The sequence below is a fragment of the Antechinus flavipes genome, chromosome 2 (genome assembly GCF_016432865.1).
Source record: "Antechinus flavipes isolate AdamAnt ecotype Samford, QLD, Australia chromosome 2, AdamAnt_v2, whole genome shotgun sequence".
Taxonomy (NCBI): domain Eukaryota; kingdom Metazoa; phylum Chordata; class Mammalia; order Dasyuromorphia; family Dasyuridae; genus Antechinus; species Antechinus flavipes.
Window position 1 is genome coordinate 253,296,346 of NC_067399.1, and position 6,739 is coordinate 253,303,084.

The window sequence follows — 6,739 nt, forward strand, 5'->3', positions numbered from 1 at the left end:
CCCTGTCTATTTAGACTGTTCCTCAAATAAAAGGAACACAACTAAATAGGATAATTACTCTAGATCTGAAAGGGAGATTAGGAGGTGATCTAGTTCAACTACACTCTTGTTTTAAGTATATATACATTGGGGACCAGAAAGCTTCTGGTCAGTATCTGAAGTGGAAAAGGAAAAAAGGAAAGAATGGAGGGAGGGAAGGAGAAACGAAGAGTGGGAGGGAGAAAGAGAAAGAGGAAGGAAACAAAAAAAGAAAGAAAGGGAGGGAGGGAGGAAGGAAGGAAGGAAGAGGGAAAGGAAGGAAAGAAGGAAGGAAGGAAGAGGGAAAGAAGGAAAGAAAGAAAGGGAGAGAGGGAGGGAGGGAGGGAAGAAGGGCGAGAGATAAAGAAGAGAGGGAGAGAGAGAGAAAGAAAAAAAGAAAAGAAGCACCCTTACATCACATAAGCACAGTCAAGCAAAATATATTTCCATATAAACAGAAAAAAAGAAAGAGTGAGAGAGAAAAAGAGAGAGAGAGAAAGAAAGGAAGCACCCTTACATTACATAAATACAGTCAAGCAAAATATATTTCTATGTAGGTCACGTCCAAAACATATTTTTTTATCTTGAATGTTAGTCTGTCATTTCTGTCATGAGCTGGTCATCATTATCTTTATCAGTCTGGTATTGTGGTTGATCATTTGGAATTTCTAAGTAATTCAACATTATTTTTATAATATTGATGCTATCCTTAGCTTCATTCAAGACAACTCAAATACCACCTTCTGCAGAGGGCTTTTTTCTGGTACCCTCACCTGCTAATGCTTCCTCTCTGAAATTATTTTTATTTACACTGTACATACTTTGTATTTGCAATTTTTCACATAAGTCTTTCCCATAAGAATGTGAGCTCTTTGAGGACAAAAACCATATTTTTGTCTTTCTTTGTATCTCCACCTTACCATCTATCTGGCAAATAATAAGTACTTCATAGATGCTAGTTGTTACTGCTGTCCCTGAATCTGCCTTCTCTGTCCTCTTTTGGCATTGGGCAACATAACCTTCCTGCAGACAATGACACACCTACCAAGCTTTTGGACAATTGTATATACCTATAATTTTATTTTTCCATCTATCTGTCATTCATCCATCCAACTATCTATCTATTTATCTATCACCCAGATTTCTCAAAGACTATTCTTGCAAAGTACAATTTTTGATAGAATCTACCAAACTAAAAAGGTTTATGGATTGAATCTCAGTTATGCAATATCCATTTGTTTAATCTTTCCTTAACTTAAAAGCATCTTTAGCCTCCAGTTCTTTAGCACTTATAGTCTTAGGGAGTTTCCAAGAGTTCATTTCCAGAATTATCTGTCTATTGTGTTTGGGAGTCAAGATTTTAAAATCCCATTTTTCCTAATCATAAGGTGAATCTTTATGCACCATACCACAGTGCTTCACAATTATTGGAAAGAGCACAGAATCATCAGAATCACTAACCAAAGAACACAGGTTACAATTCTGACTCTGCCTCTTAGTACCTTTGTGATCTGAATCAAGTCATTTAATCTCTTCAGATCTAAGTTTCCTCGCCTAGCAAATGAGAAATGATTGGAGTAGATTTTCCCTAAGGTCTCTTTTAACTCTAGATCATTGGTATCCCCACAGTAGGTACACACAAAAGGAAGATATACTTACACTTACCAACCTCCTCCATACCTTCTTGTGTCCTTGAACCTCCAGAGTTATTCCCTCAGGGGACTGTGCTTGAGAATGAGAGAACTGCAGAAAAACAAAAGCTTTGAGAGATATCCCATTCCCTTCTGGCAACTTACCCAGGGATCATAGTCATTCTATCTGAACAATGTGCCTTTTGTTGGAATCTCAACAAAAGCCAAAAAGACCAGTCTAGCATCACCAGTCTGTCTGAGTCTGTCTTGTAATTATTCCTGGGACCCAAAGAAGGCTTATTAAGTGGAGGGAAGAAGACATTGGGCTTGAATTATATTTTAATAGAAACCTCAATTTCTTTTAGAGAGGAACAGCTTCTTTCTTGAGGCATGTTCCATCATTTTTAAACCACTGAAGAGGCATCAAGGAAATCATGTTCAATGATACCAGTTGGGGAATGGGGGAGAGGAGAATGGTAGGAAACTTCCCCAGAGATAGTCCAGAACCAAAAGGTTCCAATGCCCAAGAAACAGAGCAATGAGCACAGGGAGTAAAGTAGGGTTCAATTAAATGCAATTGTGCATAATCCTCTTCTGAGCCTTGCCTGGTATATGGTACTATGAAACATACTTTGACTTTGGCGTTGAACAACAGATGAGCCTTCAATACATAAAGAGGGATAGAGTGGGCATTCCCAATAGTGGAAATGAGCAAAAAATTGGAAATAGGAATAAGTATTTTGGGGGACAGTGGAGCCAGTCTGGATAGAATGTAGCAGTCTCTATTTATCTAGGTCTGCCATGGGTTGCATCATTTTTAGGGAAATTTTTACTTTGATGCCGTGTCAAATACTGACTTTATTCTTCCAATCATTTGAATTTCTTCTTCCTGACCTTTGAATAAGACTTCCTTTTTTCCCTTCAGAGAACTTTGCTTACAACTCTGTAATGTTAAAACGTAATAATGTAATGTACATTATAGTTATCCATGTTGAGGAGTAGAGGAGACTACCTAAACCTTGTTTTTCTACTCGTGCCTGACACAACATTTGATATAAAGAAGGCACTAGTAGAGATAGAGAGCTGGATGCAGAGCCAGAAAAACAGATCAAGCTTGACCTTAGGCTGGATACTTAACCTCTTAATATTCCAGGCCAATGGTGTAAAACTCAAAAAGAAATCAATTTCTGCTGCTGCATATTGAGTCAGAAAACAACAAATTAATATTCTCTATGTTGTATCATATTTTTATTTATTTTATTAAGGATTTCCCTCTTACATTTTAATCTGGTTTGGCTGCATTCAGGAATAAGCATGGCCCCTGGCTGCATGTTTAGCAACTTTATTTCAAGGCAACTAAATGACTCTAAATTTCAGAGAAGGAACCAAACTGAATTGGAAGAAAAAGTTCCTCATCCAGGACTTCCTTAAATTAATGACGTCACAGGCCAAGTCTCTTGTCAAATTAAATTGAATTGAATTGTGCAGGAGTAGCCACAATTATTCTAAAGGCTTGAAAGGATGTGATGAAGAAATGCAGGAAGAGAGATGAAGTGAAAGGTAAGGATCTTCCCATAAGACTGGGAGTGGTTAGAGATTAGAAGAACCCTGAATTTAAAGTTAGAAGACATGGATTCACATCCCAGTTCTAGTATTGATTACCTATGTTGTATACGTCTAAGTAAGACATTTTAATCTTTCTGAACTTCAGAAACTTCCTGAACCTATTCTGATGATAAGAATAGAGGGGATAATATCTGTTCTTCAAATTCACAAGAAACTTTTAAAAATCCTCATAAGATAAAGCACAAGAAAAAAGTAGGATCCTGGGAATTAAACCTGGAATTGATCTTAGAGACTGATGTCAGACATAGCTTATGTCACTGTGAAGGACAGTCCAAACCAGATTCAAATGTAATTGGAAAATATTTAACAAAATAGATAAAAATCCAAGGACAGAGATGATATTATATTTCCATACTGTCAACATGCAGCTCACAAAGATTCTCAGGAACATTATGGGGTGAAGCTTGGGGGTTTTTGGATTTTGGAGTCCAGTATTATTTCTATTATATGACGTCTTTTTTATTGTTGTTATTATTCCTTCTATAGCTAGTTAAAAAAAAAAAGAAACCCCACTATCCTGAAAAATTGGAGGGTTCTGCTTGTGCTCTTGTTTTCTCTTACGCTCTCCTCTCATTTTTTTCTCTCATTCTATTGTTCTCTCTGCCTCTGTCTCTATGTCTGTCTCCGTGTCCCTGTCTATCTGTCTCTATCTCTCTATCTCAGTTTGTCTGTCTCTGTCTCTCTCTTTGTCTCTCTCTCTCTGTTTCTCTTTCTCTCTCTCTCTCTCTCTCTCTCTCTCTCTCTCTCTCTCTCTCACCATCCATCCATCCATCCATCATAGGAAAAAAAGGTTTTTGTGAATATTTTCTCCTTCTGTTTCTCTTTCATCTGCATCCCAATGACTATAACCCCACTCAAAATAGAAAGTAGTTTTGGCCAAGTTGGAATGGCCAGGGAGGCCAATTTTTTCAGATGATGCTTTCACAAGGACATGTCCCACTATTCATTTTTTGAACTTCTTTTTTTTTCCCTCAGTATTGTTTCCAAACAGAGCATGAACTACTTCTCCCAGAATCTGCCCCTGTAATGGCAATATCCAATCAGTGCCTGTGGCTTGACTGGTGCCAGATTTTCTTCCTATAAGTTAAAACTTGAGCACTGAAGCTGGTCATAAAATATTCATCTAGGAGCCTAGGAGAAAGTTCCTGGGGAGGAGGGAGATATAATAGTCCTCCCTACACAGGTTCAGGAGGCAGGCTCAGAGCAGAAGTGGCAGCTCCTTCCCTTGTCCATCAATGCTGAGGTCTCTAAGATCTCTTAAAGATGATAATAGCTGACATTTATACAGGGCTTTAACTTTTTTTTCCTTTTTATTATAGCTTTTTATTTACAAAACATATGCATGAGTAGTTTTTCAACATTGACCCTTGCAAAACCTTCTATTCCAACTTTTCCCCTCCTCCCCCCCCCCTTCTCCTAGATGGCAGGTAGATCAATACATGTTAAATATGTTAAAGTATATGTTAAATACAATATATGCATACATATATATACAGTTATCTTGCTGCTCAAGAAAGATTGGATCTAGTAAGAAGGTAAAAAAAACCTGAGAAGGAAAACAAAAATGCAAGCAAATTAAAACAGAAAGAGTGGAAATGCTATGTTGTGGTCCACACTCATTTCCCATAATTCTCTCTCTGAGTGTAATTGATTCTCTTCATTACTGAATATTTGGAACTGGTTTGGATCCAGTGCTTTAAGTTTTGAAAAAAAATTTTTACATACTAATTTGGTTCTTAAAGCAACCTAATGAGGTAGATACTAAAGAGATTATCATTTCCATTTTACAAATGAAGAGACTGAGGCTCAGAAAGGCTATCACCTTACTGGGATTCTCAGAGAGAGGTTTGGAGCTCCGGTTTTTCCTTCTTCCCTGTCCAGCAATCATTCCACAGTTCTTAGACTGTGAAAAAATAAATCCCCATCATACACACACAAAAACATTATTCTAGCCAATTGTGTCCACATTCTGCCTCACTTTTCAAGGTTACAAAAACCCTTTAAGCTTATAAAGTCAAGTCCTGCTAAAATGCAGAAACCCTGGCCATGTCATTGCACTGGAAAAGAAGATTGAGAAGATAATGGGGATGGAGAGTGATAGAGTACAATGAGAGAATAGGAGAAAGGATCACTAATAGGTGTAAGGAATGTGGGATATGGGTTAGAACAGGAAGTTTAAGGGGAGAAAAGGATAGATCAAGGGAAAATGGGTAGCTGAGGAAAAGAGCTTATTGAGAAGGTCTGGGGAAAGATTGAGAGGAAGTACTTTCATGGTTAACAAAGGAATTTTTAATAAAATCACACTAAAAATTAAGTCCAATTATAGGGAATGTGGTAGTAATTGCAGAAACTTCAAACTAGGATATAGGAAGAGGAATAAGGTTATAACTTGTGGGGCAAAAGCAACTGACCTAATGATCTTGGGCAAGTCATTTCCCCTCTGTAGGCCTCAGTTTCTGCCTTCATAAAAACAGGGAAGCAAGGTGAGCTAAATTATTTTGCAAGGTTTTTTGAGTTTTAATATTATGGTCCTGTGAAATGAAGGAACTTCCTTTTATTTGCAGAGTTGATGGCTCCTTTGAATTTAGGATCATGTTTTTCTGGATATACCATTCACTTCTACTGCTTTGGACTGAACCTGGAAGATTCTTCTTATAATAAACCCTTCCTTTCTTCAGTGATGTTTCCATTCAGAAAAAAAAAATCACTTGGAATTGGAGGAAGAAATAAATACAGAGGGAAAAGGCCATAAGCCATCTAAGAGAATTGATTATTTGGTGAAGAAGAGTGCATTCTGTTATCTTGCTACAGAAAAAAGCTAAGAAAAGAACTAAAGTTCCTGCCATTGTGCCTTTTCTGAGTATGTTAGCAGCACAACACTTAGCTACTCTTCCTGAAGGCAACACAGTATCCAACTACACTGTGAGATACTTCTGAGAACTCAAGTTATTTGCCAATGACCAAATTATAGATACGCATCCTTTCTGATATAGATGCTTGATTGCCTGGATCCCGAGGAAGTCTGTATTCTCTCTTTCTCTCAACTGCTTCCACCATCGTCTAAGCCAAGGTGTTCTATTATTCTACATTTGCCTCATCTCTTCTTCTATTATTATTTACATCTCTTTGTGTTTGTAAGTCTGTCTGTCATCCTATCCTGGACATCCTTTTGATTACTAAGGAAGCATGATCTTTTTGGTATGGTTCTCTAGGTCTTATCTAACTCATCCTGTACTAACCAGGTAATTAAGCCTGGTTTAGGGGGACTGTTACCAGGGTCTTCCAGTGCTCTGTCTCCTTAACACCTCTTACTCATGTTCTATTAATCGTATATCTCCAACTGGGGTATATTTACTGGTCAGCCTCATGCATTAGATGCTTACCTTGGAGATACTCTAATGAAACTAAGTCTAATGAAACTAATTTATTAAGCCTCTCTTTTCTCCTGAACTCCAAATTTGATT